General features: G+C 44.8%; 1 long non-coding RNA gene and 1 other non-coding gene across 2 annotated transcripts in view; both read left to right on the top strand.

Moving 5' to 3' along the window:
* Positions 1-24477, top strand: part of LOC138570593 (uncharacterized) — a 352331-nt gene that overhangs the window by 168970 nt on the left and 158884 nt on the right. The window lies entirely within an intron of this gene.
* On the top strand, positions 7601-7764 carry LOC138462131 (U1 spliceosomal RNA). Its single transcript, XR_011264739.1, has one exon. It is a non-coding gene; the product is annotated as a U1 spliceosomal RNA (small nuclear RNA).

Below are 24477 nucleotides of genomic sequence, written 5' to 3'. Positions count from 1 at the left end.
TGCAAGGAAGTGAGAAATAGTCCCATGAATACACACACAGAACCACACAGCAAAAACTACACACAGGCAATCTTAGAAGACAGGGAGAAGTAAGTCCACGAATAGACACAAAATACACAGCGAAAACCTACACACTGGGAATCTTACAGCACACAGAAAAATAGGCCAAGAAAACCAACACACTATGAATCTTAGAAGACATGCAGAAATAGGCCCATCGATACAAAAACAGAACTCGTGAAGAAACCTACACACTGTGAAAAGTACACTACCTGGAGAAATATGTGTCACATTAGATAAGGGGCACTTGCTTAGCATACTACATAATACATGTGGCAATATACTCACAAGTAATCATGCAAAGGATGAAGGAACATATATGTGAAGACGATTTCAATACATGGAGGGGTATAGACATGAATAAATGCACATTACATGGGGAACAATATACACTGGGAACCTGAAAGCGCATAGATGAAATATATACACCAAGAAGCACACGAAAATTAGAGCAATATACACATTAGGCATTTTTTTCCAAAAGATTGAGAAATGTATGCGTTGAAAAAAATTACAATATCTGAGGAAATGTACACATGAAGATATGCAAAATACACGGATAAACATACACATGGGAACTCGAAGCACTCTTATAATACATGGGGAAATATATGCATGTAGACATCTACATTACATAAGGGATGTATGTACAGGGAAAAACGAAGAACACGTGGGAGCTATACAGATTAGGGGTCTTGCAACAGATGGAAAAAAATGCACATTACAAAGGGAAATGTTCAGGTTGGTGACTTTAAGAAAGCATTAGGATAGCTTACGTTCAATAAGTTGGATTGCAATGTTGACTTACGTGGAAACCTGTAAATCGGACCAATAATGCATTATTGCATTGAATAGAGAGAGGCAGAGGGAGAGAGTGGGAAGTAGAGAGACATGTAGGTGGACAGTGTGATAGAGTATTATGTTATATTATTCTATTCTGTAGATGGGTCAATAGATAAACAGAGCTAGATTATGGAGGGGTAGAGACCGATGGATCGACAGAAAGAATACATGTATACTGAAAGGAAATGACTGCTGCTCTTCAGGAGTACAGGGATGAGTGTTGTATAAAACTCCTTCTCAGCCCCACACTCTCCTAAATCAGCAGTGATGCCAGTCATGAAGGTACACTTCCTCCGCCTCTTTAAGTTAGCACTGGCTGATTCTCTTCAGTAGGGGTGTGAGCTAGCAAAAAGGTTTTCACATAACAGTAGTACTGGGGTACCCAAATGGAAGTAGCCACGTTTCTATGGGTCTATACAAATGGGCAACTTTAAACTAAAAAAAATACAAACACACTGATAACAAATACTATAGCCCACCCCGGTAAGAGAATAGTTAGAATATTCAGGGGCATAGGCAGTATTTTCTGCAGCATTATTAAAGTTCAATGAAGATGGCCTTAAAAAGGTATAGAGTTGGATGCTTATTGTCACTGGGGCCCATTAAGGCAGGCCAGGGGAAGGGAACCACTACAGATAATCCTTGTTGCCTCCCCAGAATCATGATGGCGCCACCGGGGGAAGGGCCTCTGGTCTGGTGGGTCCCCGTCCCAGTTCTCACCCATCAGGGTGAGGGCTCGGCTGCAAAGGCGCTCAGTAGGGGTTGAGGTGGACCTGGACATGTGACACATGTCTCATGCCACATTCAGCTTCAACCCCTTCTCCCTGGCTTCTTCGCAGCTCAAATGCAGGAACCAGGAAGCTCTCGCAGCTTCCTGGTTCCTGTTTGTGAGCAGCACAGAGGAGCCGAGGGTGGCCTGGAAGGACGGGCCGAAGCTGCAAAAAAAGGTAAGAAGGCTTTAAAAAAAACAAATATGATGTGTATTTTGCTTGTGTGGAGTGCGTGTCAGATGTATATCTGTGAATGGTGGGTGAATGAGAAGTGATGTGATGTGTGTTTATGAATGTTCTAGGTGGGTGTGTGGTTCTGTAGAGAATGCAATGAGTGGATGTAAGAGAAGGTGTTAGTGACTGGTGGGTGAATGAGAAGTGATGTGATGTGTGTTTATGAATGTTCTGGGTGGGTGTGTGGTTCTGTAGAGAATGCAATGAGTGGATGTAAGAGAAGGTGTTAGTGACTGGTGGGTGAATGAGAAGTGATGTGATGTGTGTTTTGTATATGTTCTGGGTGGGTGGGTGTGTGTGTGTGCCTGTGTAGCGAATGCAATGAGTGGATGTAAGGGAAGGTGCGAGTGAGTGACTGGTGGGTGAATGAGAAGTGATCTGATGTGTGTTTTGTATATGTTCTGGGTGGGTGTGTGCCTGTGTAGAGAATGCAATGAGTGGATGTAGGAGAAGGTGTGAGTGGCTGGTTGTTGAATGAGATTTGATGTGTGTTTTTGAATGTTCTGGGTGGGTATGTGCCTGTGTAGAGAATTCAATGAGTGGGTGTAAAAGAAGGTGTTAGTGACTGGTGGGTGAATGAGAAGTGATGTGATGTGTGTTTATGAATGTTCTGGGTGGGTGTGTGGTTTTGTAGAGAATGCAATGAGTGGATGTAAGAGAAGGTGTTAGTGACTGGTGGGTGAATGAGAAGTGATGTGATGTGTGTTTATGAATGTTCTGGGTGGGTGTGTGGTTTTGTAGAGAATGCAATGAGTGGATGTAAGAGAAGGTGTTAGTGACTGGTGGGTGAATGAGAAGTGATGTGATGTGTGTTTATGAATGTTCTGGGTGGGTGTGTGGTTTTGTAGAGAATGCAATGAGTGGATGTAAGAGAAGGTGTTAGTGACTGGTGGGTGAATGAGAAGTGATGTGATGTGTGTTTATGAATGTTCTGGGTGGGTGTGTGGTTTTGTAGAGAATGCAATGAGTGGATGTAAGAGAAGGTGTTAGTGACTGGTGGGTGAATGAGAAGTGATGTGATGTGTGTTTATGAATGTTCTGGGTGGGTGTGTGGTTTTGTAGAGAATGCAATGAGTGGATGTAAGAGAAGGTGTTAGTGACTGGTGGGTGAATGAGAAGTGATGTGATGTGTGTTTATGAATGTTCTGGGTGGGTGTGTGGTTTTGTAGAGAATGCAATGAGTGGATGTAAGAGAAGGTGTTAGTGACTGGTGGGTGAATGAGAAGTGATGTGATGTGTGTTTATGAATGTTCTGGGTGGGTGTGTGGTTTTGTAGAGAATGCAATGAGTGGATGTAAGAGAAGGTGTTAGTGACTGGTGGGTGAATGAGAAGTGATGTGATGTGTGTTTATGAATGTTCTGGGTGGGTGTGTGGTTTTGTAGAGAATGCAATGAGTGGATGTAAGAGAAGGTGTTAGTGACTGGTGGGTGAATGAGAAGTGATGTGATGTGTGTTTATGAATGTTCTGGGTGGGTGTGTGGTTTTGTAGAGAATGCAATGTGTGGATGTAAGAGAAGGTGTTAGTGACTGGTGGGTGAATGAGAAGTGATGTGATGTGTGTTTATGAATGTTCTGGGTGGGTGTGTGGTTTTGTAGAGAATGCAATGAGTGGATGTAAGAGAAGGTGTTAGTGACTGGTGGGTGAATGAGAAGTGATGTGATGTGTGTTTTGTATATGTTCTGGGTGGGTGGGTGTGTGTGTGCCTGTGTAGCGAATGCAATGAGTGGATGTAAGGGAAGGTGCGAGTGAGTGACTGGTGGGTGAATGAGAAGTGATGTGATGTGTGTTTTGTATATGTTCTGGGTGGGTGTGTGCCTGTGTAGAGAATGCAATGAGTGGATGCAGGAGAAGGTGTGAGTGGCTGGTTGTTGAATGAGATTTGATGTGTGTTTTTGAATGTTCTGGGTGGGTATGTGCCTGTGTAGAGAATTCAATGAGTGGGTGTAAAAGAAGGTGTGAGTGACTGATGGGTAAATGAGAAGTGATGTGATGCCTTGCACTGCCTCTGGGCCTACCACACACTTAGGGGCTGTAACTGTAACCCTACCGTCTATTGTTCTCCCTGCACTACCCAGAGCTGCACTTCCCTGGCTGCACTTACTACAGGAATTGTTGCCCTGTTTTCCCCTACCCTCTCCGTTGCACCCCCTCCCTTTCCCCTTGCACTTTTCGTTCTCGCACTTACACAATCTGAATTACACATGGCCTAGTAAGATTGTTTTTCTTGTCCTCCATCTGTTTCACCCCGGACCCGCCAGCCTTGTTGTGCCTAGAACACTTGTGTGCAGGCGCGTTATATAAATGACATATAATATGTGATGTGTGTTTTTGAATGTTCTGGGTGGGTGTGTGTGTGTATGTGTATAGAATGCAATTAGTGGATGTAAGAGAAGGCGTGAATGACTGGTGGGTGAATGAGAAATGTGATGTGTGTTTTTTAATGTTCTGGGTGTGTGCCTTTTTATAGAATGCAATAGGTGGAGGTAAGAAAAGGTGTATGAGTGAGTGACTGGTGGGTGAATGAGTATGAATGTGATGGTGTGTTTTTTAATGTTCTGGATGGGGATTTGGTGTGTGCCTGTGTAGTGAATCCTGTGTGAGTGCATGTGAGAGGGGATGTATGGGTGAGTGACAGGTGGGTGAAAGGGGATGCATGTGTGTGTAAGGCACTGTGAGACTGGGGATCACTGGAGCATTTTGCCACATCCTTTATTGACTTTGAATGTTTTACTAGTATTTTTGGGCAAAGGCAAGTTCATGTGTTTCATTACCTGGCTAGACTGGCATTTTGGTGCCGCCAGTCTAGCCATTGCTTACTGTGGCATGACATTTATTACTCTGCATCTTTGAAAAAGAAGGCATGATAAGTAGTGTGGCCTCGCCAGACTGATGTTTTGCTGTAGTGGCCTGTATAGCTTTTACTGTAGAATGACTCTTTATTAACTGATGAATCAAGCATGATAAATGTTCTTATGGGTCTAAACTGGCTTACATTGGAACCCGTTTGGATAGGTTTTCATATTGCGACATGTCACTTTTTAATGGCCAAACCAACAGAAGTATGTTCTTACATAGGAGTACTGGCATATATTGGCAGAACCAGTTGTTTGGATAGGTTTTCATATTGCGACATGTCACTTTTTAATGGCCAAACCAACAGAAGTATGTTCTTACATAGGAGTACTGGCATATATTGGCAGAACCAGTTGTTTGGATAGGTTTTCATATTGCGACATGTCACTTTTTAATGGCCAAACCAACAGAAGTATGTTCTTACATAGGAGTACTGGCATATATTGGCAGAGCCAGTTTTGTGTCCAGTGTCAGTAATGATACTATAAAAAAAACATCGTAAAGGGAACATGAGTATGGTCTTGTATGAGAACACTAGCATATGTTGGCAGAGCCAGCATGGTAATGTATGGGCACAGCCAGCATGCAAATGTTTTTTAAACCTGGCATATATTGCCTGAACCAGCATGATAATGCATTGGGAAATGCCCTGTGCACTTTTGGTGACTTGCATCTATTGTACTTTTTTTCCATGATTTACCCTACAAATCCAATTGTTGGCCTTTTACCCAAATGTTCACAGAAAGAGTGCTGTGTAATGCACCATTTTAACCCATTATTCATTACATTTTCTCAGTGGAGTGAGAAGAATCTCCCCTGACCCCCGCCCCCTCCTACTACCCTCTAACCCTATTCTCATTAGTTTGGTCTCCCTCGCCCTGCTGGGTCGCAATCACATACTTGAGGCAGATATTTACACCCGCCAGAAAAGCAACTCGTCAGCCACCAATGGTGGCTGGTATATTTGTGCACTAGGCACCGCCCCTTCTTTTATGTTACATTTAAGCTTTAATCAAAAAACATATTTACATCTTTCACTTGCAGTAGTCCATGCCCCTACAGCGGCATAATCATCATGGACATTGCACACTCGTGGTGGTCCAGACCGGCCCGCAGGGTGGCGTGCCCTGTGCTTTGTTAATGAGCTTGGGGGTCCCTCACAGTGTGGCTCGCAGGGGACCCACCAAATGTTGTGCTACGCCCTCGGGCACCACTGGACCTGACAAAGGGGTAGTGTGCAGTGTGCGTCTTGAAGTCTTCCAGCGAGTCCCTGGTTGGGAAGCAACTTGTGGGTGTTTTCAGTTTAAAATAACTGTGTGGTGCCATGGATTTATGTGTGCAGCAATGATATTACATTAAATGGTGGGGGCTTTAATTTCCTCTGGCAACCAGTATTACACTTAGATATAAAAACATTTGGGGTCTTGGGTATATTGAAATAACCTTTCCCAGGTATTATATTACAGCTACAATTACATTGTTGGGTGCACTCCCCTGTGTGCACTCAGACCAGTCTAATAGGTTTCTTCTATCATAGTGGTAGCTGACTCACAGATACATTTATTACCAGGGAATTTTTTTGATGCTAATCCTGGTCTTCAGGTCTTGCTCGTGCAGCAATTTTCTCCTGGGTAAACGGCAGCACACGCCTCCCCAGGTCAGTGCTTTTTTGGCTTGTTTAACACAGCAATGCCACAGTTAACGCGTACTTCTGTGTCCATTGATCTATGGATGTTTCGCGCACTAGCTGTATCCTGCATTAGAGATTTCGGTTAACATGTTACAAATACTGCGTTATGTATGTTTTACATATATACCCCACGTCGAATCTGGTAAACGACATTCCCCAAATATGTGATCGTGGAAAATCATATCTCCCTCAGTGCCTCGGTTCTTATATCTGGCTGAAATGAGAGCGCCTGGAAACACGGGTGCTAGATGCATCTGAAAAAACTGATGGACATTTGCCATCACTTCCTGTGATGTCACTTGGGGGCTGGGTCAAATGACAGCACTTCCTGTGATGCCATCAGAGGGTCATGGGTCGTGTGAAGTCACTTCTGCTACCACTGGCATTTTTGTGAAATGACGTCACAGAGTGTAGGCAGGCAAAACAGAGATTGTGTGAGGAAACTAGGACCAAGGTCCTGAAGGCTGGGGAACTCCACGCTTTAAAGCTGGGGTAAAAACGCCTATGCAAAAAGAAAAAAAACTGACCACACAGAAACACAGTGGGACTGTTTGGACCAAATGATCTGAGAAAATAATGTCCCGGGGTTTTGGAGGATGGTAGCTAAAGGGTCAAACCTCAGTGCTAACAATGAAGTTAATATAATCAAGCCCAAAGTATGGAGCTCCCATTTCTCAGGTATGTTATTTAATTAATTACAGACAGGGATACCTAGTACGTGGCTCGGTGCTTCTGTCATTGACTGTCCATAATTTTCAGAAGAAGAGGTAGTCGCCTCACTGATGGCAGCTAGGGGCGGAAAAGCATCGGGACCAGATGGTATTAATGTCGAGGTTATTAAGTGGTTCCCTGTTTGGTGGGTTACCACCCTGACTAGGGTTTTTAATGCGATAGTGAGTACTCAGATACTTACGGGGTCCTGGAAAAAGAGCGTAATTGTACTGATCCACACTGCTAATAGCCTATCTCTTTGCTTGACAGTAATAGCAAAATGTTTACAAAATGTATTTTGACTAGATAGGAAGAATGGGTCGAGATTAATAATATGCTCCCCTAAACTCAGGCGGGTTTTAGAAAAGGATATGGCACATTGGATCATTGTTACATGCTGAACACTATCATAGAAAAATGTCAAGATCATGTCAGGTATACGTACCTGGCAGGGGGGACACCATGATCACTACGGTGGTTCTCCCAGGGTGAGGCTCATCCATTGCACACCGGATGTGCTGACGCCTGCGATGTCCCCAAATGCGGGATACTCGACTGCATAATTTCTGGTAGTGGGGGATTGTGTTCGCGCTTTCCACTGGCAAAAATAAAGATTTAAAAAAAAAGAGATCATGGCAGGCTGTATTTTTGTTGCATTCCTGGATCTATTGAAATCATTCGATTCCTTAGATAGGGCAACTCTTTGGAAAAAATGGAACAGGCCGGGAGTGCCGACAGGATTACTCCAGCTAATCCAACTTTTATACACAGAACGTCGGCTGTTGCAAGATGCCCAGACCTGGCGAGCTATTCTACGGAGTTTTCCACTAACAAAGGGGATAGACAAGGGTGCCCCCTTCCCCACTATTGTTTATTTTATTTTTTATTAGACTTTGACCCATATAATTCTCGAATGAAGACTAATCTGCCTATAATTAATGGGACAAAATATGGGGCACTAATGTATGCCGATGGCACAGCTCTCCATGAATTAAAGCATGGGGATCTCCAAAAGTCTTTAAATTAGGCAGCAAGCTTCTTTAAGGAGCCCGGTCTTCAATTGAATCTGGAGAAAACAAAGATAGTCCAATCTGGAAATCGTAAAGGTTTCTATGGGCGATAAACAATGTAAATATTGTAGCTGAAAAACATATAATTATCGATTAATTCTGTTCCACCAGAATGGTACCTGGGTCCATCATATTACCAGCCAAACAAATATACATGGTACAAATATGGAAACAGTTTGAGAAATAAGTGGAGTATCATACCTAATCAAATTAATTGCCCTGATGAAGTGAAGAATGTATTTAGGGATAAGCTATCAGGCTGGTATGATGGACCGCTTATATTTGTTGCCATCAATGTCATTTTAAGTTTCCTCGAATCGGAACATTTTTGAGAGAGGTGCCGTAAGTTCCCTGAGATCCCCAGAGCACAGAAAAAAATATTAATGGTCTGCCTAAATATTGTGCCATTGTTACCACGAATGACCTGGCTGAGTGGCCACAAACAATGCTCCTGTGGGTTAGGACGTGAAGAAAATATTTTACATTTCTTGTTGACATCTCCAATTCTGAACAGTTTCAGAAGACAGTGTTTTTAAACTTATTTTGGAAAGTTTGGAATTAGGGACCTTCCGAATGTCATGTGTTTGTTTATGAATTTTAATGACTTGAATTTTATACCTGAAGTTTGTACTTTTGTAAAGGAGGGACTGAAATGTTATGGCAGACTCTTTTTTATAATAATGCATTTTTGGTGTTATATTTTATAACTGTTTTATGTGTGGGGTGTATTCATAGGCCCTAAACAGAAATCCCTTTCACCTGAAAAGCTACATTAAAACATTGCCAACAAAAACGTCCGTGCTTTTCTTTCCCTGCCACAGGAGTGGCAAGCGTTTGAACACTGGAACCCAAAAACAGCCCTGCTGTGCTTTACTTCACCTGAATGACGAGAAGTTATACATTGCATCCAAAAACGGTCTTGTTTTACTTTTAATTTACATGAGGGGCAAGAATTGGAACACTATAACTAGAAGCGGATTTTGCTTTCCATTTCACTTGAACAGCAGCCCTTCAAACACTGAAAACGAAAAGCGGCTTGGGTTGTTCTCCTGTGCAGGTCAAATCAGAGAACTGCGTGGAAGGGGGCCTACCCCTTATTATCAATGTGCCACAGCAAATGCAAACTTGCTCAGAAAGGAGAAATTAAAGAATCCCGTGACATACAAGACAGGATTCCAAACATTAGACAAACAAAATGGCTTGCACACGTGTGAAAAAGAATAATGACTTTAAAAAGATGCAAAGATAGCCCTGCTTGCACCGAAATGTCATGGAAATATGCTGTGTGTGTGAGGGGGGTGAGGGTGACTAAAGCATTGTCCATTGTGTTTCCACCTTCAAGACTTCAGGCACCTTTGAAGATGCACAGATTACCCGAAAAAACAGTTTGGGCTAAGGCAGGGAACGCAATTAAAAGCCCCGCTTCCCACTGTTAGTCACACCTACCATTGAACCATTTTGCAGTCAAATGTGATGTTACTGAGGGCATCATAATTCCCTGCTCTGCCAGACTTGAAGGCAGGGGCTCAGGGATTTCAAAGAAAGCATGTGTGGCTAAAGTTTGACTAGGAGGTGTGAGCTCCTTCCTGCACCCACTACCAAGAACAAACTGACAGCTTCAAAGGGAGTCATACAAATCTTTGGTCACCGGCAGAGCCAGGGGAAGACAGTTGGCTGTGGGGGATGAAGCGCCCCTCCCACAAAGGGGGACAGATCCTCCCAATTGACACTGAAGGACTGATTTCATTTTTAGGCATTTTCGCAGAAATTAGAATGAGAAATAATTTCGTTTTATGCTATGTTTTTAATTTCAGGCAGTTTTAAAGAGATAAAGTGCATTTTTCTAGGACTTTGGAGAATGAAATAACAAGTTAGAACGGTTTTATGGCTGATCTAAAAATGACACCAACATGACAATTGGTGGAAAGATGGAAAATTAAATTATGAACATGCTTGATCATTTGCAGAGTTATAACGTTTCTAGATTTTGTGTAAAGAACAAAAAGGTGCCACTGGGACATGCTATATCATACAGAGTTGGCGATTGGCTTACCTAATTCCCTATGACAAACTAAAACCACATATCTAGTTCAGCTAGTAGAATTATGAAGTCATGAGACATAACTGGTTTTTGTCAAAAAGTGGCCAACAGAACAAAGAATAGTAATAAAAGTAACCAGACAGATGGTGCCAGGGGGCGGAGAGAGGAATGGCAAACTGTCCTATAAAGTGAGTGATGTCAGTTGTGCTATATAAGGGGGACTGTAGTAAGTCAGACACACGCAAAAATATGGGGAGACAGGGGAAGGAGGACGGAGAGAAGGCGGCTGTGCATTACTATCTTTGAGAGTGCAGTGACCAGACCCTTGCCTAGCTGTCCAGAGTGTCCTGAGATCCAGGTGGCTTTCCAGAATCCCAAACCAAGGCAGAGTGCAGTGACCAGGCCCCTTGTCTAGCTGTCCAGAGTCTCCGGAGATCCAGAGTGTCCTGAGATCTAGCTGGCTTTCCAGAATCCCAAACCAAGGCTTACTGTGTAAGAAACCCTTTTGCTTCATTTTGTACCATTGCACCCAATTATTCCCCCATTGAAAGCCCCATGTTGCTGGTGTAATTCAGTCACCTTCCCATAGATGAATCTGTGTTTAACCTGTGCATGTTAGCATATTCCCTTTGGTAAACCCCTGTGTCTGTGTAACCCTTAGCATATTTTTAAGTAAATCCATTAATTCCCCCATTCAAATTAATGGTACAAGATGGTTGAAATTCGAAATTAACCACTGTGTCCCTGGTGTATTTCTTTAAATATTATAGTCATTAAAGTGTTGCCTCAAAAGATGTAGTCTCTGTGTAACTGAAACCTGAGTTTGTCCATGTATTGTGTGTATCACCCCACAAATTCCTATTTGCATCTGTCCTATTAAAAGCCCAAACCATAGTCTCATTGAGAGCAATCCCTCTTGCCTACAAGTCTATCTGTTATGTGCCTCTGTCCGATTTTCCTATTCTGAGCTATACCCCTTTGCTGCGCTGCCTGTCATTGTAAATCCAGTGTAAACCGAATTTCCAATGGCCATTGTATGTTTCCCTTTTGCATTTGCTTTTTCCTACTTTATTTCTATGTTGCCCTGGTGTGCTGGTTAGTATTATCTAGGATTCCCTATCTCCTCAAGTGTAAGCAATACACATTTCCTTTCCTTCTGTCCCTTAGCGGTTGTGAGTAATAATCAAAATCCCGTTCTGCCATTTTGCTCCAAAAATGGGTTTGCACTTTCTTGCTGGCTTCCCATCTGGGGGTGGTGAGCTTTACCGCAAATCCGATTTTCTCAGTCTATTCCTACTCCTTCCCACTGCCTTCCATTCAAAGGAATCAAGTTAGCTGATGTTTGGGGGTGGGTGTTGCAGGGGGAGTGCTAAACCGTTGGTGTTATCTCTTTATAAAATAGTTCTTTTTCTGTGTTGCCATTAAAGATTGTGTGAATTGTAACAGGATATCTTAACCAAGTTGTTTTGTGGAGATTAGTGCATTTGTGTTAGCACAACATTGGTGGCTGTGAAATTGATTGATTTTCCTTTTTCATTAAATAATACATTAATAAATATTTTATTGATACACACCGGCCTGGTTCTTAGTCCATTGTGACACGGAGTGTTTGTGGAGGTTGGGTGCGAGACGGGCTGGAGGCCTACTAAAAAAAGAAAGAACCTGTGGTTCATTCAAAATAAAAAGCTCTTTATTGTGCACCACATTCATTGCCGGGGAAGGAGTCCCTGGCTGGAGTGTGCCGTGTAATAAAACCATGACATATGTATTCATGTGTAATTTTTATTGATGGCTAACGCCAAATACAATTATTTGGAATGAATTGTGTCCTCCCACGTATTCCTCATCTTATGATAATTATCCTTCCAGCTTCAGCTGCTTCAGAGATATTTCTGACAGTGGGCGCTGTGTGCCTTCTCGTTGAGTCGATGTCCCTCAAGGGCCTCCGTTCGACTGTCAACGTCATCATCAGTATAAGTAGCGCACGCAGCGCCCGTTGGCTTCAGTTCCGTTTTTCAGAGCTAACGCTTCGAAGAATTACGGCACGCTTTGGTTCTTCTGTGAACTTCGATAATTATTTTCGATCTACAAAAATGTCTTACCCATCGGATCCATCAACACCTAAAACGGGCTTCAAGAAATGCCAAGACTATGGATCAAAGATGTCGATCACCGACCTCCACCGCAAGTCTGTGGTGCCTTGGTACCACTCATTGTACCTCCGACTGTAACTCCTGTCAGGCGATGACCGAAAAGGCTCTAAGGGAGCATAAAGGTAAATTGGCGGTGTGGAGGTTACTTTCGAAGTCTCCTTCGAAGAGCTCAAAGAGAAAGACCAATGAGTCAAGTGTTTCTCCTCAATGGAAACAAATTTAATCGGTCTTGATCGAGAAGTTGATGATGCCATTCTTCATCATCTTCAAAGAAGGACAAGAAACGGCGTCACAGGTCACCTTCGACCTCTAGTGATTCCACGGCTAAAGTAATCAAATACCCATCTAAGTCAGACTCCGCAGCAAAATGGTTTGTGTTTCGTAATGACATGCTTGAAATCTTCGAGAATGCGGCCCGACCCCCTCGAAGGACAAGAAGAAAGCCCATGTCCTTGTCGATCTGCATAAAGACAACAAAGCGAAGTCAAAGACAAAATCTTCGAAACTGAGCCATAAGCCTTCGACAAGTCGGGAATCCAGTCCATTGAGGGTTCCTTCCAAAAGCATAAGAGATCGTTGACGCCTTCGCTGACTATGTCGGTGTCTGAGCTGTCGACACCACCATCGAAGGCAACTCCGACAAAATCGACGCTGACTTCGAAGCCAGTGTCGATGATTACTTCGAAAATGTCACAGCCAGTGGTAACCCAGGAAAAGGTTTTCAAACCTTTGCCCAAGAAAGATTTTTTTAAGACTTTAACTTCCATCTATGAAGATAATGAACCTTCAGATGATAACACACCACCATTTCGGTTACAATATGGCACCCCTAATGTGCCAGATTAATTTATCTCTGAATAGTCTAGATTAAAAGATTTATATGATAACCGTCAGTCGGCCAGTGGTTTAGATACCTCTCCCAAACTGGAATCTGGCAAAGCAGATCCTACTGACCACGCTGACTCCTCATATAGGACACTGATTAGGAAGGTCATAGAGTTTTTAGGTCGGAGCAGGCCTTCTCCTTCTTTTGAGCAGGATGAACTGACAGATATTTTGGATCAGTGGCCTCAAAAAAATTACATTTTGCCATTTCACACTGCACTACAAAAAAGGGTCTCAGCAAATTGGGAGACACCAGAAACTACAACTGCAGTGAATACAAATTGTCCTAGAAAATATAGACCATCCAGCAGCAACCCAGAGTATTTGACTAAGCATCCAACTCCAGAAGGTTTGGTGTTCAGGCTGTTACATCTACCAAGCAGTCAGCATACCCATCCATCCCACCTGATAGGGATAATAAGAGAGTGGATGCCTGGACGAGAAAAATATATGCTGCTGGCAGTATGGCATTAAAGTCAACTAATGCATCTTGTACCTTGTCAAGGTTTATGTTTACCCTGTGGGACTGCGTAGCTATGGCGGCTGACCACATCCCGGAAGGCAAAGAAAGACTACTTCCTAGCAATCGTCAAGGATGGTAAGGAGGCAATGGGTGAATTATTCCAGTCAGGTCTGAATACTGCAGACAGCATCAGCAGATGCATAGCAACTAGCACATTATTAGGCAGATTTGCGTGGTTGAGGAAGTCTGGATTTGCACCAGATGTGCAGGCTAGACTCCTCAACATGCCCTTTGATGGCTCGAGGCTGTTTGGCAGAAAGGCCGATGAGAGTTTGGAAAAGCTGCAGACCTAAAAAGCGGCATCTAAATCCCTTAGCACCACCATTAGACCACCTCAACACCCCTATACCGGTTCATCTTCTTGGAGGGTAAGTCCTTTCGATTCTACTCTTCAATTGGAAGAGGAAGAGGACAAGCCGGTCAAAGACGTCAGAGAAGATTCCCTCATATGGACGAGGTTGAGGTGCTAAGCCAACACAAGCAGCAGCAGCAGTTTTACCCTATGCCGCTGCTTCAGCTGCCACCAAACCACTCTGATGCCTTGACTCACAAGACCCCGGTGGAAGGCAGACTTACTTAGCATCTAAAAGAATGGCAGGGCATTACTTCAGATGCTTGGGCACTGGAAACTGTAGCCCAAGGTTACTGCCTTCCTTTTCAAAAAAGGCCTCAGGAACATCCACAGGGAAACAATTCTTTCAAAGTTGCAGATCCGCTCCTTGTGCAGGAAATTTTGACCCTCCTAGTGAAAGGTGCTATCTCCAACTCCAAGACTGGATGGTGTTATTGGACCTTCAGGATGCTTATTTTCATGTGCTTATCTATCCATCACAAGCACAGAATGTACCTGAGGTTCGCAGTTGGCGGTTCTCGTTATCATTTTCAAATTCTGCCATTCGGGCTGGCCTCTGCTCGAGGATTTTCACCAAATTGATGGCGGTGGTGGCAGCGAGTTTCAGGAGAGCGGGGATTCACGTCTACCCCTACCTAGATGATTGGCTGATCAGGGCCCATTCACCTGAACAAGCCCGGGAACATCTCAGCGTAACCTGCCACTCTTTCCACAAACTGGGCTCCTCCCTAAATTGCAAGAAGTCCCACATGATACCATCTAAAAGACTTCAATTTATTGGAGCAGTCCTGGATGCTTCCTCTGGGAAAGCCTCACCACCCAAGGTGAGAGCTCAACATATTCTGCAGATGGTCACCAAATTCAAGAGTGCCCAGCATCTTCCATCCTTCGAATATTTTGTGGTTTCTCAGTCTCATGGCATCCTGCATTTTCTGGTGCCAGAGGCCCACCTCAGAATGGGATCCCTTCAGTGGGCTCTCAGAACTCAATGGTTCCAATTCTCAGGCAGAATTTCAGACCACCTAAAGGTTCCAAGCAGTCTCTCAGGACCTTCTGTGGTGGGCTTGCAAGGACAACATTCTCAAGTGAGAATCTTTTTAGCAGCAATGGTCAGAGATAACTGTAGTGACGGATGCTTCACTCACTGGGTGGGGAGCCCACGCCAACGACCTGACAATCAGCAGTCGATTGTCTCCATCAGGAATCCAAACTACACATCAACCTTTTGGAGCTAAGGGCAATCAGACAAGCGCTGAAGACCTTTGTGCCCTCTGTATGTGGAAAGAACGTCCTGATAGTGACGGACAACACAGTGTGGCCATGTACTACCTCAACAAGAGAGGAGGTGTAGGGTCACTACCACTGTGCAGAGAAGCAATGCAGCTCTGGTTCTGGGCAATTCAAGAAGGAATCTCTCTATCAGCAGTTCACCTAGCCGGCGAGGAGAATAAGGCGGATGCTCTGAGCAGGCAGAACACAGTCTCCCACGAGTGTGAACTAGCTCAGGAAGTCTTCAAGAGATCTTCACCCTTTGGGGAACCACTCAAGTGGATCTTTTTTGCGACCAGAGACAACCAGAAGTGCGAACTGTTCTGCTATAGGGAATTACCCCCAAGAGGAGCTTTGTGAGACGCATTCGGAGTGGACTGGGAATTTCCACTCCAGTATGCATTTCCTCCAGTCCCCGTTATTCCTCAAGTCAGGAGGTTGAGAAAGTTCAGGAGGACGTGGTACCCAGACCTTCTGGACATGTCCATCTGCCCTCCAATACGTCTTCCACAAAGAGAGGACCTTCTCTAGCAAGAGGAGGATCGGGTTCTCCATTCAGAGGTCAAGACTTGCAACCTTCATGCATGGTTTCTGAGAGGTTGAGATACAAGGATTAGGACCTCCCAATAGACGTAGTGGAGATCTTGCTTTCGGCCAGAAGGCCAGCAACTAAATCTTTGTACCGCTACCATTGGAACAAGTTCAGCATCTGGTGCAGGGATAAGAATGTGGATCCCTTTCTATGTGAAAGCTAGGGTGCTTTCTTTTCTGTTACATTTGGCGAATCTGGGGCTCCAGATTGGAACAATTAAAGGTTACCTGGCAGCGCTATTCATTTTCAATCGCTCTTCAGGGGATTCATATTTTAAAAATCCCTCTGATTGTCCAATTTCTAAAGGGTCTTACTAATGTATTTCCACCAGTTCCATTCAAAGTCCCTGTATGGGATCTTAACCTGGTGTTAACATTTCTAACATGCATTCCTTTTGAGCCTATACACTCATACCCATTAAGACTGTTAACCTTCAAAACTGTTTTGCTCATTGCAAAACGTCAGCCCCGAGGGTAAGTGAGTTACAGGCTCTTTCCTGTAAACCTCCACATACAGTTTTCTATAAAGACAAGGTTGTTCTCAGGGTGAAGCCTTCTTTTCTACCTAAGGCAGTGTCTGATTTCCACTTGTCGCAAAAAATTATTTTGCCAACTTTCAATCCACCTCCTCATCCTGGAAAAGAGGAAAGATTACATAGACTGGACCCAAAAAGGGCTCTCCGTTTTTACATATCAAGAAAGGCCAAATCTTTTGTCAAAATGACCAATTATTTGTTGGCTATATAGGACCTAAATTAGGTTTAGCTGTTACAAAACAGACCATATCCAGATGTATCATCCTGGCTATTAGGGAATGTTACAGGGTAGCGGGCAAAGACCCGCCGGAAGGCTTGAGAGCACATTCCAAAGGGGCATGGCAAATTCTGCTGCTCTTCAAGAGGTGTCCCAATCAAAGACATTTGTTCAGCGGCCACTTGGTCGTCTTTTCACACGTTTGTGAGACAATACTGCCTGGATTCATCTTCCAGTCAGGAAGGACAAATTGCTAAAATGGTCCTTCATTCAGTCCATGTCAACAATTAAAATATAATTTGTACTCCACACCAAATTATTACTGCTTTGGGAGTCTATCATAAGATGAGGAATATGTGGGAGGGCACAATCCATTTGAAGAACCAGTTACTTACCCCTGGTAACGTTCTTTCGATTGGATGTTCCTCCCACGTATTCCTCATCGGCCCTCCCAGCCTACCCTGCCGTAGAATTGACTTATTCTTACACTTTACATTTTCTTGGAGCCTACAGTCTATGGTACGCCTGGTAATTCCTCTTCAGGAGGGGGAAAAACAGTACTTGAGCCAACAGGGTAAGTAACTTGTTCTCTCTCTCTGAGGCCCTTCAGACTATAGCCAGGCAGACAGTTATGCAGTGACTGCGCAGGGCAAGGAAGTCGGTCATTGGGATAGCTTATCTAGCTCTGGTGGGTGATAGACCAGTCTCTTTTACTGCAATACTCTTTTACTTGTACAAGGCCAAGAAGCCGTTCATACGGATTGCTGGTCTAGCTCTGAAGGGTCATAGGCCAGCCTCTTTTACTGTAATACTCTTTCACTTGTACAGGGCGGGTGACCAGCCAGCCTCTTTTACTGCAATCCGCGTTTACTTGTACAGGGCCAGGAAGCTGGTCATGGGGATAGTTGGTCTAGCTCTGGTGGGTGATAGGCCAGCCTCTTTTACTGCCATACTCTTTCACTTGTACAGGCCCAGGGAGTCGGTCATGGGGAGTGCCATGCCATGCTGGTAACAGCTTTGTCTTCTGTTGTTCAGCATATCAAAGGCACAACTGGTGATGAGTCAATATAGTGGCCTAGCAATACATGGTGGATTCAGAGCAGACACTCTTGATATGCCCTTTTCTAGAATAATTGACAATTCCTTGACCTTATTGACACCTTTGTGGTGTGGGTCCTATAATAAGATTGTAGGCAGGCCTTTGCCACGGAAGTCTGTCTGCTGGTGCTGAAATTGCTGCATCTCATTACACTATTTTGTTCACTTGAGCTGGCTGAATTAAATGTAAAACTCATTTTAAAGTTGAGTGTTTCAATGTAAAATGGCCACAACTTTCAATTTTGGGGCACATGAAGACTAAAGTGCAAAAAATGTTAACACTAAAGCAATAATCCGAGAATTGCTGCTATTGGCCCAATACGTGTATAGCTGTCCTGCTAAGAAGAGCGGAAACTGTCCCATTAAATGTTTTGCAGCCCTGTTGAGAGGGCTCTGATTTTTTCCCATTTAAGCATAAAAGCCTTTTTTAGTGGTGCTGGTATTCGCCCATTAAAGGTTACCAGTACTGCTCCGAAGTGATGATAAATTTACATTAAAATGTAGCAGCTCAATGGACTAGTGCTTTACGGTGCTGTTAAAGCTAGAGTAGCACTAATGAGAGATGCTGGCACTACCCCACGAAGGGTATATCTGACACTGGCCTATTAAAAGTTGAGAAGCATTGAAACTGCCCCATTAGAAGCCTTGCAGCCCTGCTGAGAAATTCTGGTTCCCTCCTATTAAAAGTATAGCCACCCCACTGTGAACCAGCAGTACTGTAAGTAATACACCACAAGTACTGGTTCGTAAAGCCTGACCGTAGGCGCCGTTTCTAGCACAGCGGTGCAGAGAAAAGCCTGTCGTGGAAAGACAGCCGGATCGATAGACAGTGCTTGCGCTTCTCGACTTGTGACAGGTAGAGTCCTGGTACTTTTTGATCATGGTTTTCATGCAGACACTTCTCCTAATATCTCTCATCTCCCCCATCTTGCACGCCGCACCCTGTCATAACAACCGAGCTAAATACTGTTAGCCAGACAGAATAGACAGATCCAAGCCCTGTATTGTGCACGTCTTCACGGGGACATGGGGGAAACGAGATCAGAAATCACCTTTCACTGAAAAGCAGACAGAAGGAAACTGGGAACAGAACAGGAAATGGAGGTACGAGGAGACAAAATATCCGCATAGCGACAGAAGAGCGATTGAGGCCAGCGGGGTGTCCCACAATTAAATGATGCTGCTTCCATGCAACTATGAATGCACCTGCCACTGCCATTCACCAAGAAGTGACTGGTACCAAGGCTGCCTGGGATTACAGGGCCACAGTGGTATAGGGGGACAGTGGACTCTCGCAAAGGTCAATTTATATTTAATACTAGTCCACCCTGAGTATCATATGTAGTATTAGAGTGACTACAGGTCCGAGTAATGGCTGCACATTTCTTGTATTTGCTTTAGTTACTAAACGTTGTATTTCCAAGAAATGTTGGACATTCAAGATACTCTCGACAGAGGACCTAGTAGAAACCCAGGCTGCCCTCCAAGCCACATCGTATGCAGATGACATCCTCCCAGCATTCATCCTCAAGACCCTCCCCACAGAGGCTCTCCTTCCCTACCTGGAGATCATCAACAGCTCCCTAACTCAAGTCACTTTCCCATCAACCCTAAACACAGGACAAATCCTCCCTCTACTAAAGAAACCCACTCTGCATCCCGACAACCTAGGTAGCAATTGCCCCATCACCCGTCTTCCATTGCTTGGTAGGATCATGGATAAAGCGGTAGCAGCGCAACTGCAGTAAAACATCAGCGCCAACAACATCCTCCAGATGCAGCACTGAGACGGCAACTATACAGGTGGTTGACTACGCCCTCAACATCATTAATGATTCCACCCCTGCCTCCTGGTTCTACTCGACCTCTCCGCTACTTTCAACACAGTAGACCACCAGGTGCTCACGGACACCCTACATTGGCGCATGGGGATCAGCAACCTTGTCCTTTGCTGGTTCAAGTCTTACCTCGCCAAACTGCCAGCAGTTTGTGCAGATGGATTCCTAGATTGCCAATGCTATCCGTCACCTGTGGAGTCCCGCAGGGTTTCATCCTCTTCCCCAGTGATCTTCAATCGATACATGGAGCCACTGGGAGCCCTCCTAGCCACACACAACATCCACAAATCCACTGACGACACACAGCTATACCTCAAGATCGACTCCATCAAGGACACACACAGGCTCAAAACCTGCCTCTCGCTGATCCAGCCTTGGATGTCCAGTGCATACTTGACGCTCAATCCCTCCAAGACTGAATTCCTACTCCTCACCAACAACACCAAACAGCCAAACATACAGACCTGACTATCAACCATGAACCCTGGAGGCTTCACACCTGAGCTCACCTCCTGCTCCAAGTCCCTTGGGTTCCACATTGACAACCACCTCTCCTTCAAGACACACATAGCTAAGAAAACTCTGCTTGGTATCGGCTTTCCCTCCTGAAGAAATTCAAGCCCCTCTTGCCTCCGGACAGCTTTAGATCCACTATTTATGCACTGGTCCTATCCCACCTGGATTTGGGGCAATGCCCTGCTCGAAGGCCTCCTGTCATCCTCCCATGTACCCCAGATAAGTGTCCTACATGCATCCGCACGCCTATTCAGGTGTCTACACAGATACGACCACATCATGCCAACCTCATTGACATTCACTGGCTTCCGCTGCACACTAGAATCACCTTCAAGTCTTGCTACATCATCTATAGGGGAGTCGCCCTCCAGTCACCCAGCTACCTTGAGGAGAAACTCAGCACCTCTGGCCGACAGTGCACCACTAGCAGCCAGGAAACGTGCAGACTTGAAATCTGCCACTGCAAAAAGGAAAGGACCAGAAAATAAGCCTTCTCTGCCTACACCCCAAGACTATAGAACTTCCTCCCCGTCAGCATCAGACTGACTCCCACAATTCAGAAAAAAACTCAAGAGCCACCTCTTCAAGGAGTCCTCAGCATCTAGGCCATCAGGTCACCCCTCGCGCCACCTGACTCGCTAGAAACTATCCACCCTTCTCCTCCCTGCCACCATTTACAGCTATGCCCCTCTGTATCCTACCCCCGCTGTATATCTGTTCTGTTACCTTTGAAAAGCATTCTGTTATGCATCTGTACTGTTGCATACTTCTGTAAAGTGCTCTGTTGCTTCTCGAAGCTAAGTCCGCCCTCAATAAATATAATAGCGACAATAGTAAATGAACATGGTGCATAAACTTTGGCTCTCTTGATGTTTTGAAATACAATTACCATCAGTGCCAGCTAGCATCCAGAGCAACTGGTGAGCACTTGTTGCACACCACAGAGATGGAGAAACCCTGAGATGTTGAGGGCAGTGCATATAGAGACCTGATTGAGTTGGGAAACACAAACGCATTACATTTCAAGAGGAGGTAGACATCAGTAAATAGCCACAGAGTGTTCCAGACAACGAATGACACCTTACTTGATACCGTCACGCAATAACCCTATGCCAAAAATAACAGGGTGCTCTAGAAAGCACATAGGCTATAATGATAAAAGATGCAGAACTGCCCAAAGTGTGGCAGTACCCATTTTCAAGCCTATTCAGACCATACAGGAATGCAAAGAGTCCAAGTGAAAAACGACGTGCCTTTGCACCATACAGATTAGACTATGACTGGCGTCTTGCACAAGTCCTTTTTTCAGAATTGATTAGATTGGGGTTATCATTTGCAGAATGGTTCAGATAACGAGTGAGGCCTTACCCCGTACTTAGTGGACTGCCCAAAGTATGAGTGAGACCGTACAGTTATACTTGTGTCTACAACCCATGTGAGATATACGCAACTATATTTATGCAGAGAACTGTTCAAAGCACGTTTTAAAGTACGCGGGTGACCTCTTTCACAGTACTGTGTCACAGAATGGTCCAGGCCACGAGTGAAACCTTACGCTGAACACAGTGGAAGTGAGACCATACACAGTTATGCTTGTGTACGAATACTGACAAATGCGTTTTTGCACATTTATACATATGTACAGAACAGTCTAGATCTCGAGTGAGACCTTACACAACTCTCCATGCAAGAACGAGACCATAGTCGAGTATACCTACCGTTGTCCATAACCCCAGTGAGACCTTACACAGCTCTCCATGCAAGAACGAGACCATAGGCAAGTGTGCTTCCCAATGTCCAGAACACGAGTGAGACCTTACACAGCTACTGTGCAAGAAGGAGACCATAGGCAAGTATATTTACCACTGTCCAGAACACGAGTGAGACCTTGCACAACTCTGCATGCAAGAACGAGACCATAGGCAAGTATGCTTACCACTGTCTAGAACACGAGCGAGACCTTACTCTGTCCAAAACACGAGCAAGACCTTACACAACTCCAATGCACGAACGAGACCATATGCAAGTATGCTTACCACTGTCTAGAATACGAGTGAGACCTTACACAACTCTCCATGCAAGAACGAGACCATAGGCAAGTATACTTCCCAATGTCCAGAACATGAGCAAGACCTTACACAGCTACTGTGCACGAACGAGACCATAGGCAAGTATGCTTACCACTGTCCAGAATACGAGTGAGACCATGCTCAGTTACACTTACATACCGGATTATCCAGGGTATGATGGACCATACACAATTATACTCACTCATAGAACCGTCTAGAGGGTGAGGGAGACCTTACAGACTGACCAAAGCACAACCGAGACCTTAGACAGTTCTGATTATGCTTTATAACGTAAGTGATGCATTAACATGTATCCACATAACTTGTTAGCCCCGAGTGAGACCGTGCACCCTTATTTTCAGAATGGTTCATAGAGCGCAGCACACATAACTGAAGGTCGAAAATATTTTTAATAAAATCTGTTACACAATCGCTATTAAATTGTGTCGCCAAACTTTCTTTTACTCATCATTTCCTTCAGAAAATTAAGCATTAGCACCCACAAGGGTTGCGTCTCACACGGATTAGCTACACAGAAGCACAGCGTTTTGTTCCCGAGCAAAGCAATGGCCATTAAGGCGGGCTTAGGGCATGTAATCAGCGTGAGTCCTGCACTCCGCCGCCACCCACCACAAGGGTGCTAAGGATTTTCGTACCGGTAGTACAGGAAGCGGGGGTCGGCTGACTAGCAGAAAAAAAAAACATTATGGTGTGCAGTGCCGTGTTGCCATGGAGACGTGGCACCATGCCCTATGGAAGGCTTGGAGGAGGGAGCTGACGCCGGCGCACTAGGGGAGAAGGAAGAGCTGTGCACCGGCCGTGGCTAAGGGTGGACCAGCAGTGGGCGGCGCGGGACCCGCATAACCATGCAGAGGGCTGGTGCAGGCTGACGAGGAAGGCATCGAGTTAAAGGCTGTGAATGGGGGTAGGACAGTAGGACTGGACACAGCAGATGGAGGAAGCTGCACCAGACTGGGGGATATTCTGATCAACTACTGGTGGATAGTGATCCGAATTTGCTCGGCATTCTCCTTCCTGATTGGATAAGCCAATCGGAAAATTTAAAAAAGTGCGCTATTCAGCTTAGAATAAGTATAAAGGTAATCGACTAGAGCTGAATAGCAGAATTTTGGCTGAACGTCAGCCACAGAGTTATGTGAAGTCCAACTTTGATGCATTCCTAGCTTAAAGGCGCCCTCCAGTGAAAAGAAAATCCAATTCCCTTGACTTAGTCCTGCTTTAGTGACACTCATCAATAACAACAAGGAATCCGCAAAGTCCTTTTGCTTAATGATATCCGTTTGGGTATCCTGGCATCATTCACTGGATGGCCACCTAAGTGTCTTAATCCTGCATCACCAACCATCAGCAGCGATAACTTGAATGGTCCTTTCTTTGGGAATGCCTGGGTGGGTAGCAAGCCCTATTCTGGCGTCAGTTCCTAGATGGACACTTTCAGGGAACTGTTATGTTATGATATGATAAGATATGATATGGCATTTGTAACGCGCCTATACACAAGTGTTTCAAGGCGCGACGAGGCAGGGGGGGGGGGACAAAGGGAGACAGGCAACGATCCTACTAGGCCAGGTGTCATTCAGATCGCGCAAGTGCAAGGTTAAGGGGACGGAAAAAGTGCAAGGGGGAAAGGGAAGGGGGAAAGTGCAGTAAATGGTTAGTAACGAACAAGATAAATAATAAGGGCCAGCTGGTGGCAAGTGCAAGATAAGTGCAGACAAGTGCTGGGCAGAGGGGCTGTAGCGATCCAGAGACAGTCCCGCAGTGTAGGGGTTGCCGGGAAGGCAGTGCAGGGGAGAGTGGCTGGGCCAAGGACCGAGATTGGTGAGTGGCCCAGTTGCTGATTTAGTACAATTTCATTGATTTAGCAGGGGAGAGAGGGAGAGAAAGCAGAATCAAAGAGGAGGGTTTTGAGGCACTTCCGGACTGTAACTGAGCTGAATCGCTACTGTACGAGTCAAACCGCTGCCCCTCATCTGTGGTGCATTGGGAAAACAGGACTTAGTCTGCTGCGAAGGAAACCAAAAGCAAGAGTGACAAGAGGGAGGGAACGCGGGGAAGGATCTTGCAAGTGCAAGGAAGATGTCAGATAGGGGAAATGCTGTGTATTTGTGTGGATGCATGTTAGTCCACTATAT

Source organism: Ambystoma mexicanum, chromosome 1p (genome assembly GCF_040938575.1).
Source record: "Ambystoma mexicanum isolate Mex_15411 chromosome 1p, UKY_AmexF1_1, whole genome shotgun sequence".
Lineage (NCBI taxonomy): Eukaryota > Metazoa > Chordata > Amphibia > Caudata > Ambystomatidae > Ambystoma > Ambystoma mexicanum.
The sequence above is the reverse complement of the archived record's forward strand: the minus strand, read 5'-3'. Positions and strand labels throughout refer to the sequence as shown.